Below are 13509 nucleotides of genomic sequence, written 5' to 3'. Positions count from 1 at the left end.
ATTTGGTTTTGTTATTCGAGATCAGCGCACTCGAGTGTTTCTCAAAGCCTTCGATCATTTCATTCCATTTCATTTCCAATTCGCATGCAAAACGGCGCGCATTCTAAAAACGATCGACGATCGAGCTTGACCAACGCCCAGTGCATTATTATCATTATTGTTCCGTCATATTTCACTGGCAAATTGCTGGGCAATCGTAAATGGTGACAGGAGAGGCGCCACCAGCGCTCGCTCCTCTACGGGGAAAATAAATGGAAAATTTAAATAAGAAATGCGAGATGTGAAATAAATGTGCCCAGCTAATCGATTAATTGCCACGGCAGCTACAGAAGCACTCAGCGAATGCCTAGATGAATATACCCCCGCACTCACATCTGTGTGTGTTTGCTGCCTGGGAATACTGTCTGGAAACCCCGGGAGGGGTAGTATTTATACCAATACCACCTTATACCATATAACATATACCATAGCTCGCAGGGAAATGTCGTAACGAATGGTCGTCGGAATGGCCCAAACGAATTGTGCAGCCGATAAATGAACAAAGAATTCGCAACGCCCACAAAATGAGGCGGAACATTTAGAATGCGGGGCGCGAAAAGGGCAACAATTTACATTGGGCATTGCTGAAATGGTAGGAAGCTGTGCTGCCGAGGGACACGAACTCACACCGAGAAGGTGGATAAGAAAAGAGTGGGTCTGGAGTGCGGAACCCGATAAGGATACTATGATTGGGTATGGTATGGTACCAGAAAAAAGGAAAAACAGTGGGAATATGCACATATATTTTGGGACAAGTTTCATATATGTACAAATAAATACATACTAAGAGTATTTCTTATACAAAAGGTATTTATGGTATTGTTTTGGAAAAACACCAAACGCCTGCGAAATGGAAAAGTTCAAAGAAAAGGGTAACCAACATGGACGAAGGAAACACAAAGCTAAATCAAAGGAAATAACAAGAAAATAAATAAGCGAACAGACCAACTGCAAGAAGTGGGCGTGCTAAGAAGATTATGGAAACAAGGAAATGTGCCGGCAAAATCCCATCGTCTCACCCTCGCATTTTTCCCCTCCAGGCAAATCCTGGGGTTTTTTCCGAACTTCCCTTTTCCCTCACATTTGGTTCATCATTTGGTCATATCTGTCAACATTCGTCGGGTAAAAATAAAGACATTTTTACTGCACCACCCATCCTAAACGCACCAACAACGACGAGAAAAAAAAAAGAAACATATAAACACTTGAGCCTTGCAACACACATATGTGCAACGTGTAATGTGCAATCTGCCATTTGCAGTATGCAACATGCAACTGCAACCGGATGGAGCAACTGTACGCCGGGGTGCTGGATATTACGGGGTACTGGGGGTGGTGATGGGGATGGTGATTACCGTTCGGGGACACATCAGTTTTATTGCACTCACTCGGTTTAGTTTCAAGTTGTTGCTGTTGGTGCAGCTAAATGGAATTATTTATGCAAATTTAATGCAATGCAAATGTGAGTAGCTGTGAGAAGAAGCAGGGGAAAAGTGCATTTTATATTGATAACAAGCATAAATCTGTGTATCTATGCACAGCTAGAAAAAGGTTGTTAATTACTATCATTCGCAATTAAAACATAAGAACTGATACGTTGTCCAGCCACAATTAATTCCTTATATTATGCCTAACTAATAAGGGTGGATATTATATAAATGTATCTAAATTTCTTTCTGTGTGAGTACCTGTATTCTTGCCAATGTATGTGTGTGCTTAATGCACTTTCAGTAAGTTGGTTATTTACCTTTTTTTCTTCTGTTTTTGCTGTTTTTGCAATTTGAAACGAATCGGAATCGTTGGACTTTTTTGCGGGGGCGGGTGGTGCAGGTAGGGGGCGTTCACTGTCGGCATTTTGTCAAAGGTAATTCATAGTTGTTTTTGTTGCAGCGACATTGACAGGTTGCCGTTGTTGTTGCAGCTTTTGCTGCTGTTGCTGCGATATTGTTGCTGTTCTTGAGTTGCGCATGCGCAGAGAATTTCAATGCAGCATAGATAACCAACTTAGCCCCCTTAACCCCCGACCATCCCCATCATCACGAACACCCACGGACATGTCTTGGCATAATTAAACAAATCTGCGACAACAAACAGACATAAGCAAGCCATTAACCCATTACTGACCCCAAAACCGGTCACCTATCAACACACTCGCGCCGCGTTCACCTTGTTAATTAATGCGAAAAACAACAAGAAAAACAAATTGGAAAACGCACCAAAAAGGGGGCGGCTTGGGAGGGGGCTGAAGATGGAGGCGGGGCCAGACGTTGTCAAAGTTGGAGCCACTAAAAATCCAAACTTTCAGGGCCAACCAGACTAAGTTGGTGGCTTACACAGAGAAGAATTAACTTGTATGTCGTTCCCCAGAAATAGGGAAAAATCGTAATTTTCGTCTATTAAATGGTAATATAGAATGAATTCAAAGCCAATGGGTTAAAGACTAAGAAAAAGCTTAGAAAAAGGTAGCTGGCCTTCTAAACGTGTCCATCCATCCATCAATCTTAATTATGCTAATCACAACTATCAGATTAGATCAACGATTTGTACCCATCACTTTTCAATCTGCAAAAGAATGCGGATTTTCGACACGCAAAGCAATGCTTTCGTGAAATTATGCTGACTATTCCATGAATTGAGAAAAAGGCAATCAAATGTATGCATTAGCTTATAGCTTATCATACCCAAAGGCAATAGAGAAGAATAGACATAGGCGTTAAACGATAATTTCCTGCAATTGGAATGGAAAAGAATGGGGCCCCGCCAGTTGTAAAATAGATGTGCATGTGGATACCAGTCATATAGATACATACATAAGTATAAAATCCACTTAACCCCCAACTACATACTTTTATGCAATTGAAACTGCAACTACTTGCAAAGAATCGAGGCGAGAAGATTTAACAAGACGATATAAGGTGGCTTGGTGAACAATTTTCATTAAAAAAAAAGGGGAAAATGGGGTGGCTGTGTCGAGGTTAAGGGCTGAAAAGTGAAAACCAATAAACTGCATGGCCTGCTCAATTGGAAAATATTTATGTGCTGAAATTTTCCCGTTCGCGCTTGAGTGGTTTTGATATTGCTTGGGCCTGGTCTTGGTCTGCTCAGCATCCCCTTTGTCCCTTCCCCAGATCCTCACCTTTCAACGGAACGTTGGATTTTATTTTACTTTACTTTATTTTGGCACACAAGGAATGCACCCGGCAAGGAATTCAAGGGAGAGCACTGAACGATGTCCGCATCGTTTTGTCCGACATGCGATACATTAGAAACCAATGAGAATGGGAGAGAAATGGGCCATATTTCAATACGGAATAACGAATGCCCTTCGAATCTGTGTGTGATGGAAAATTATAGCTTTGATTGGATTTATGGTCTCCCAAACTGTAAGTTGTAGCTATATTCATAGAAACCGTCTTGCAATGGCAAGTAATTTGGCAACACACTATGAAGATCTCATAAAAATCGCACTACAAATTTGATAAGAATCTATTAGCAAAGCAGAACTTCGGATAAAAGTTAGAGTATGAAATCAGAAATGTGAAAACCATGAGAGACGAAAAAAAAAAAACCATTAAAAAGAAAAGGGAAAATTCTTTCAGTCAGTGCTGAAAGGTAATAAATAAGCGCAAGATGCGGACACGTGTGCCGTTAATCCAACAGAAGCTATATCTGCAGAGACGGTCGGAGAACTCCTCATCGCGTTTCTTGCAATCCCAATCCCCCAATGGCAATCCACTGCAGCAGCCATGCATGGTGCATCGTTCTAATTAACGTCACAAAGACGGAAAGAATCGGGGAACTGGGAACTGGGAACCGGGAACTTAGGGAGCATACAAAAGATGAACGGAGGAAAGAAGGAAGGGCAGCTGCATGCATATAAATCCGTATATATAAATTTATATGGACGCCAAGCCTCATGAATTGCCATTCACATTTGTATATATACATATATAGGGGTTAGGTCTCCGACTTTGACATCAACTTCCATTCCCACTTCCATATCCATCTCTCAACCAAGATGCTTGGTTCTTTTCCAATTAGGGATAAGCACTTCTAGGAGGACCAGGAATATGGTAGGGCACTGGAAACTCTTCAATAAATCGAATTGATTCGAGAAAACGATGCACACGGCGCGAACTTATGCCGCAAAAGCGTAATGCTTCTCATAAATTACAAAAATCAGGCAGTTAAATTGGGTTCCTACTTAAGTTGCTCAAGTTGTTTACAATCAATTAATATGTTTATGGGCTTTCGGAATTGAGAAATCTTTGGTGATGTTATATCACAAAATAAATTGAATTCCAAATCAGTTAACGATATGACTCGCTTTGCCATTATGAAGTACTTGCCATAACTGTTTAGTCTACTATTTGACCCGACATGACCTGAATACAAAGGGGCCCAAGCTAAAAACCCAAAACTGGGACGACAACGACAACTTCTTGTCTGATTTCCACTCAAATGAAGTTGTTTGCCGTGTGTTTACGCCCACAGCGAAAAGATACAGATAGGCAAATACAAATACAAATATAAATGTAAATACAAACAGCTCAATAGTTTGACTCGATGGCAAGATGGATTGGCTCGCGATGGGACGACGGACCAGAGTAGGGCTAGGTTTATAGCATCCAAGATGAGATGGAGATAGGCGAGGGGAGTCTAAAGCCCAAGTGATGGGGCTGGGCTACTAACCTTGACCCAATAGCGTGTGCTTGGTATGTGCTGAAAGCGTGCTAATTGCAAAGACTTTTCAACACGACCCAATCCTAGGCACCAGCAACATGATGGAGTCAAGTGTAAACACAATAAAAACACACGGAGATGAAGCAGATTCAGATTCAGCTACAGATACACAAAGATAGAGAGAGAGAGATATGTATCCAATGTATCCATTTACAGATACAAGTCAAAAGATACGATCGCAGCAGCAAATAAAGTTCCTCAGTCAATACAGAAAGTTGTGTTTTTGTTTGGTCTTTGCAAATGAAGAAGACTTTTCAAGCAGAATCAACAATTGGGCGCAACATATAGATCTGTACATATGTACATACATATATCTTTGCCCTGGATGTGTACATCTGGCCATATGAACTCGTAAACTCCATTTCCAGACATCTCCAGCAGGTAAACACCCAACAAAAAAGTTTCGAACCGAACCCCATCAAAAGCGAACTGCAGCCCCAAATCAAAATCGAACTAAAATCGTACGTAAACACCAGATAAGATAAAATAACTCTTTGCCAGAAACAGAGCTAAAGCCTCAACTGTTTGTGCCTGATTCACATTGGCATATGGTGTTTGTTTGCATAGTGACTATGGCTTGATAGATGGATGACACAATACCAACACCGGATGTTAGATAGGCCTTCAAAGGAAGGAGCATGAGATGATGGCGCTTGAAAGCCCAGTTTGGTTTATTTATCTCACATTATCAGTCGTTTGGATTTTTCTGCGGTATTTCTGTACTACAAATACGGCATTATTTGGATATCTCAATGGGTTTTAAAAGGTCCTGTGCTTCGGTAATCCCTTTTAAATCTCTCTTCAGACCTTCTTTGCGGTCCTTTTTTTCATTACTATTTTGGTAATTTCTATAAGATGTAAGCTGCTTTTAAATTATATTTTTGGGCAATATGTTCTACCTTTTCAATGCAGATCCCTTGAGAAACCATAATAGAATTTTTTAGAGGCTTCTACTCAATCACTTAATACCACCTCTATAATCTTTCCTGCTTTCTGTAATCTTCCCACCATTCTCACTTCGTTAAATGGAATTCCATTCATGATCCCCACGATTACTGGACGTTCATTGATGATGGGGGAAGTGCTATTTAGGTTTCATTTAGTCAAATGGAAAGTTGGCCAAATGCAAATCGCCCGCCATAAAATATCCATAAATAGTTTAAATTAAATGATCTATCTAACGTTCCGTCAATCAAGGTACAATGTTGACTCTATTTTTTCGATGGTTAAAAGTGAGGTTCCGGCGGGCGACCAAGTCAGCGGGCATTAAGGCGCTCGTAAAAAATTTGGATGATCTCTTAGCCAAAAGGGGCAGGGCACGAGGCACGCTTTGATTTTACGATCCGGGCCAATCAGGGGAATGACGAGCACGCAGCCAACAGAAATTATCCCCTGCAGCTAGGCGATCGTAACGAGAGACGCAAGGCCCCACACACGCAACCCAATGATCACAGATCTGCAAGAGAAACCCAAACCCTATGGCCCCCAGAACTCGAAACCAATCAACCAGCAAAGAAGTAACTAAATTTGGTTACAAATTATGCACAAGACAACGGGGATGCCCAGTTGATCAGATGGGATCAAGTTGGATCACCTGGGCATAATGATTCAATCGGAGCGATCGTTTGATCTAAACATCCCAGTCACCCATTGATGGATGAGCACTTTAGCAGGAGAGGAGTGCCAAGTCATGGATATTTGAGTTCGAAACTCAAAAACCCATCCTGTATCCCAAATGGTCCTTCAAATCCCGTGAGGGATTAGCCGGGGAATAAAATCAAAGAAAAAAAACGCTTTGAAAGAGACTCTGTTGTCTGCTGTTTGATTTCTGATTTCCTGGCTCAAGTGGCCGAGGACAAAGCGATCGACACTTGACACACTCGGACGCGATTGCAAAATCGCCGAGAATAGATCTCCACAAACTCGAGTCTCAAGTGCGAAGAGTCGCGGGTAGTCGACTTATGAGGTAACCCAAAACAGCAAATTAAATGTCGGTTCGTGAAGTCAGAGATTTAGAGGTTCAGAGAGGCGGGGACCCGACATTGACATAATGATTCTTGGCCAGGCTTGGGTTTCGCCGCCCGGTTCCGGCCAACAGTTTTTGACTGCCATTTGAGGAACTTAATGAGCAACAAACTACAGCCACTCAAACTGCAAACAACGAACTACAAGCTAAGCTAAGCACACACGAAACAGCATAAAGCACACACCAAAATCTTTCGCCCACCCAGGCAACTTTGTCTTAAAGGCCAGGCCAAAGACAAAAATTCTTAATTGCCGGGCCTTTGGGCGATATATATTTGCTGTCAGACAGTGCAAAAAACAAAAAACCGAAAAGAAAAAATCAAAACCCCCTCATGATGTAAGCTGCCCAATTTGTCTTCACCTTTCCGTACATCAGGTTGGTCCAGTCCGGTTTGCTTCGTTTCGCTGGAGTCTCTCTTTGGTCGCCAAACCCCATCGCATCTCACGTCTCGATTCATAATTCAGTGGCCAAAAAATGCGCATGCGCATGCGCAACTATTTGGCATTCGAAATGTGATCACATTCGGACATTCGATCGCTTGTCGCCCCCATTCATAATATTCCATATCCATCGAAACGGATCTCCACGGATTTTTGACAATCTTCCGACAGTTCCAGCAAAATCACAGGCTTATGTGCACATAACAAAATGAAACCCTTGATGACTAAATGCCATTAAATGTAATGAGATTTAAGTACGCACCGCCGATACCCCTGACCCACTAAATGTATATATCTTATGTGTGTGTTTATGATGTCAAATATGCCGTCGTGTATCTCATAAATACATTTTTGATTAGGCCCATCATCAGACCGCCCGCATCCGAGTTGATTTTGTTAATAGGCGACAATCGTCGAAGGCATTTAATCGGATCCGCTTGGCTTCCACTCCTCGAAATCACCCCTAACTTCTATATACATACATATGTATATGTATGTGTAATGGGTCTGTGAAGCGCCGTGTTAATTTGATAATAATGCCCGCCGTTGAGCAAAAAACTAATCATCATAATAACGATGATTTCACGCCTGCTTGGCGATCGCTAAAGATCGCAAAAAAGTGATGGTAACTCAGCCATTATGCGGATAGATCATTCTTAACAGATGTTGAGTACATTAAAAAGTGGCGGTCTAAATGTTCACTTAATGATACCAACATTTGCTTTTAATCGCTTGATGATTTTCAAGCCTGAAGAGATTATCTCTAATGATCGCAGACTAAGTTCGGTTACATTTTTGGACAGACATGAAAGGATTTTATGTAGGATCCTAATTGAAAGATCATTTAATCACTTGGGGATTGAAATGCACTGATGCAGTTACATCGTTACGATTTGGTCGTTAAAGATCTGAATCTCTGGCAAAAACTCTGCCTGGCGGATCACTCGAGATCAATGCGAGATCAAACTGCGTAATACCCATGACTGTCGAGGCATAATCCAAGTGAAACTTCAGCATTTCATTGTCATCAGCCAACGGCATCGGCGGCAGTCAACTTGAATGGTTTCATTTCACCCACAACCCATATGCCAACGACATGGAGCCGGAGCTCAAAATGGTTGTGTAGATGGAGATGGATTTGAAGCTGGAGACGACGGAGCCACATCATCCATCAACCGCTGGCGAGAGGGGCTGAGCAATTAATAAACAAATAAAATGGCAACTACAATGCGGGTTCATGACCACAGCAAGCATCTCATCTGCGAGCCAGCAGCAAATTGCGTGCGCGAACAACTAAATTTACAAGGCGCCTGGGCCTGGGAATCACTCTGCTCCTCAAGATGCAGATGGATATAGATATAGATATAGATATACTCGTACAGATGCAGATGCAGTTGCAGTTGCAATCTTACAGATGAAGATCGAGCCGGGATGGGACGGAAGATGGGACCAACCAAGTTGCGACTCCGTGTACAATTAATTCAATGAGCAGTGGCGACAAAGAGACAAAAGATCGCCTCGGGCAAATGCCTCACGATCAACACGCATAGAGTTTGTGAATCAAATATGAATGGAGAGATCAGCACTCGCAAATAAGGCATAAAACGTTGCAAAAAAATGTGGAGATTTCTCACCCCAGCCCCAGACTAGTATGTTTGAAAACGAAATTAACCTTTTGAATTAGGATTAGAAATCGTTAAACAAAAAATGACTAGATCCATTAAAATGCCTTTTCATTTTTACAATAAAACTTAAAGATGTGTTTAGGAATTTTGGGTGGTCAAGTGAAATGATTTATTATCGTTGCATTTCAATTAGTTGAGTACAAATGAAATATCTCATATTGCATGATTATCTTTTATCCTTTACCTTTGTTAGGGGATCATCTATTTTGTGTCTACTTTAAAATACCCACATGAGTTACCTGCCAGAGGGTGAGATCCTAGTTCTTTATGGAGTAAAGATGATCCTCAACTCTTAAAATGTATTTCGAGGATAGCACACCTCTGCTTCATTTCCCATTCACCTTGGGATCCCTTCGTCTGTCATCTGCACTATCTGTGTTTGATCAACTGCCAGCTGATCGATGATCTATTCCGTTTCCCCAGCAATTTGTATGCCTGGCATTTAGTATTCCGCCGTTTTCGTGGCCCTTTGGCGATCACTTGACACACTCTTGCTCTCTCCCCGCCTGACGACTGTCGCCTGTCGAAATAAATAAATGAACTGTCCAAAACTGATCGGAGATGGGGGTGCCTGACGTCGATTCGGCTGTCCATTTTGGGAACTCTGGAACTAGGAGCGATTGCATACTCATGAATATTGAAATAGTCAAGGGGTTCACAAGGGGGGCGAGTATACATATGACAAACGACGACAAATCGACCCGAGCTATCGATTGTCGCCATTTGGCGATCGTTGAAATGAATGAATTTCGCGCCACGTTTTTCCGATACGCGTTAGTAGTTGAATGCCAATTGGGGTGCCTGATAAGCACTTGATAACGAAATCGAAATCACAAACGAAAACGAAACCCAAAAATGCAGCCGAAGAAGCGCCGTATTTTTGTGACTCACAGATTCTTTTGGCGGTCTGCCCATTCATAACCAATCGCAACGAGCATTTCTTTCGCACATTCAGATTCCCTGACCTACGACATAATCCCCCGAAAAATGCGCTCACACGAATATAGCTTAATATTATATATACACATATATATATATATATAGCCATCTCGGTCTATGACGAAACCGTTCGTATATTTGTATCATGGCCAAGAGATATGCGTTTGACTCTATCAAACGTGGCATATATAGTAAGTGTGTAGAGCATATAGCCACATGATTCACACGTTTCCCCAGAACCAAAGTGATTAATTCCCGGGCGCATTTCTTTCTAGATGGCAAATGATCGGATTTATCTTTTTTCAGGAAGCGAATTCTTGGGAAGGGAATTCTACAAATCAGGACTCTGCTTACCCATTGAATTGAAAGGCTTCCTAGGTTGGCAATATATATATATTTATATGGCAAGGAATATAGTTGTGGAAATCTACACAATATTTAAAATACCAGAAAATTTATATTTAAAATGAAACACAGCCTATCTGTACAGCCCATAAATTTTTGAATAACAATGAAAGTTTCTATGACTTTTACGATACATCACCACCCCCCACCCGCAAAACAAAAGTTCATAACACATACATATGTATGTATGTGTATGCCCCCCTTTGCTTAACACTTCCCCCAGCGACCTTTGATGAACTTACCGATCTGGCGTTGATATCTTCACTCGGTGCGCGTTCTTCTGTTTGGTTTCTTGTTCGTTTCTGTTGGTTTTCCTCAATTGCGGCCGGAACCTGAGGACGGAAAAAAAGGAAATCGAAAATGAAATGAAATGTGCATATATGCATATAAGTAGATAGATAGTTTGGCGTTTTTTTTCTTTTAGTTATGCTATAGAGACAGTGAGTGTGACATCATCAGAGACGTAAGTCGAAAACGGTAAATGGAGTTTTATTTGCTTTTTGTCATTGAACGTGAGTGAGCGTTCCACACATCGTAGAGAACTAGAGAACTGGCAAGAGAGATGGCGCGAGGTGTTGGTCTAAACAAATAAGTCAATAAATAAAGGCGTTAACTTGCCTTAACGAATGGCCTACGTAAATATGCGTTGAAATGAGCGAAAAGAAACGACTTAAAAATAAGTGTTATAGAGTTGATGAATACGAAAATGGAACCGTACTAAGGTGGGCTAAAGTCTCGGACCCAATCCAAATCCCCGATTTCAATTCCAAACCCAAACCCAAGCAGTAACCCAAAACCAAAGTCAAAGCCCAGACTCACAATCGGTGTAGGCTTGTTTCGCAATCGCTCATGGACTTTTGCTACAGAAGTTGGCAATAAGCTAAAAGCTGACAAATGTCTGACAAGCGGAAATGGCAAGAGAGTTGGGAAAACACCACGTCCAAAATACACGAAAATTCGCACGCAATCTAGAGGAAATTCCAATTGAAAGTCGAAACGGAACCGCCACCAGAGAATAGTTTGGGTGTGTCCTGCGGCTTAAAGTATCCAAGCATTCATCATTATCATCGTTATTAATAAACCATTTTGATACTTCATAACATTTGTTGGTTGTTCGAAACTATCGAAAAACCAATATCGACCAATTTATCTCTATCTTTTTGTGCGTTGGCTTGACACCTTCTGTTTGAATACGATTGGTTTGGTTTCTACTTGGACCTTGGGCCAACCTTTTCCCATGAAGGCCACTTAGCGGGTGAGAGGGTCTAATGGGCAGGTAAGAATTAGGCAAGGTCAATGCCACATATGCAGAGTGCTGTTCTGACCTTTTTAGGGAATCTCCGGCTTCTTTTTCGAGTGCGTGACGAATGCCTGCGCATGCGGTCATCAAGGTCAGCTAGCAACTCAGCCCACCACCCCAAACACTTCCCCATTTGCCGGCTACCATTTACTCATTAGAACAGCTGACGTGACTCAAACTCCTGGCAAATAATAATAAAAAAAAGAGGCGCCACGTCGATGGGTGGCCTGCAAAACTATGAGTCATGAAAATGTTGGCAAAATTCGGTAAGGGAAAATTAATAATATTGCCATAGAACATTCACAAGTTCTTTAATTAAGCGCCAGACATCCAACGATGCAAAGAAAGTTTACAGAAAGATTTATGACTCAGCGTTTGTGTCTCCTCTTTGGTATTCCCGTATATTTAAAGCAAAACATGGACCTTTACTAGTCCATACAGGATATAATAAATAATCTTTTGAAGTCTACTCTATTTTTGGTGCGGCAGAAGAATTTTAAGGGAAAAATCGACAGGATTTCATAAAAAAAAGAGAGCTTTGAAACTGGAGCATTCAGCCATTCTTATCGCTATGTTTGACCAAAAGCTTCGATGTCTTATGATCAGTTAAGAAATGGCTTTACTGTAATTTCTTCTTGGAATAAACAACCACTATTATCTGTTTATCTTTACTATTATATTTATGGTCATGAAGGAATATGGCCTTTGACGATCTACTTAACTATAAAGTTCTACAGTCATAAATTGGCCTACCCCTAAGTGGTTAAAACTGGATCTGGAACCTTATCCCTGGTCGTATGACATATTTTATGGAAATCCATATATGGATGTGCATATGCATATAGCCGCGACATTTGTCATTTGTCGGTCTGTAAGTGGAACTTCAGATAAACCCCATAAGCAATGGGACCAACCGAGCTGTCACAGTTTGTTGTTCACTTGTAATTCCTATATGTACATATCCATGTATATATATATATGTATATATGCACACCAAAGATCGGGTGAGTTGGCAAGCCAAGGGGTACTATATAGTGCTCATTCGTTATCGGGGGTGTCGTTGCATGTGGAATTATAATTGAATGCGCCTCATGTTTATGATTTACACCATTGCATTCCGGCACAGATATATGTATGTATCTGCAGTGTGTATCATTGGCAGACAAATAAAACGATAAGTTCCAACTACAATTCCAATTCCAATACCAATAATAATAATAATAATAATCATTATTTTGTGCTGTGTGTTTGTTTATTTGTTTGTTTGATTTTTGGGTCTTTCTCTCTCGCCCAAATCAGACAATCGAATTGCTATTTTGGCATTAGATTTCTTTTGTTTCCCTGTATGTCTACTCTTTTTGCCGATTTGATTTTGAGTTTTGAATTTTTGTGTTTCGGCTGCGCGACACGCAAATCGATGGTTGCCACCCTAACAGACCAAAACAACAACAATGCCACTTAAATGTACGTTAAATTCTGCGCTTACTTTTTACTTTTTCTGCACGCGACGACGGCAGAGGCGGTACCGAAAAATCGGCCAGACGAGGAAGCACGTTATTATTATAGCGGTAAGTGTGCTATAGCTACACAGTGTGCTAAACAACAGCGATGCAAAAACACCAATGTTTTCCCTTCTTAATATTCACTTGAAACACACAGCTGGAAATCACCAAACACCAAACAAAAAGATTAAGTATGCAAGTAGTAGATTCAGAAGTCGAGGAGCAGCGACGGAAACGGAAACGGGGAAATCGGGAATTATAGTGGCACAGGATGTTCGGAGCGTGGACGCCACCAAATAGCGCGAGAAGGCGACTCCGCGAGACCGCAACTCCCGAACTCCGCAACTCGACGGGCGACCATATGACCGAAGACTAACGTGGCTCAGCCCAACTTTTCGCAACACGCACCAGGACCAGCACCAGCACCGCA

General features: G+C 41.5%; 1 protein-coding gene across 2 annotated transcripts in view; it reads right to left on the bottom strand.

The window, feature by feature from the left end:
- LOC6524046 (GAS2-like protein pickled eggs) overlaps nt 1–13509 on the bottom strand; it is a 48458-nt gene that overhangs the window by 32666 nt on the left and 2283 nt on the right. The window contains exons 1-2 of one of the 2 annotated variants that reach the window (XM_002099879.4): nt 13064–13464; nt 10520–10609 (exon numbers count right to left, since the gene is read on the bottom strand). The gene's annotated coding sequence lies outside the window, so the exon portion shown is untranslated. Of the gene's footprint in view, nt 1–10519; nt 10610–13063; nt 13465–13509 lie in introns of those variants that run through there. The other variant, XM_015189969.3, reaches the window with a different exon arrangement.

The sequence above is a fragment of the Drosophila yakuba genome, chromosome X, assembly GCF_016746365.2.
Source record: "Drosophila yakuba strain Tai18E2 chromosome X, Prin_Dyak_Tai18E2_2.1, whole genome shotgun sequence".
NCBI lineage: Eukaryota > Metazoa > Arthropoda > Insecta > Diptera > Drosophilidae > Drosophila > Drosophila yakuba.
The sequence above is the reverse complement of the archived record's forward strand: the minus strand, read 5'-3'. Positions and strand labels throughout refer to the sequence as shown.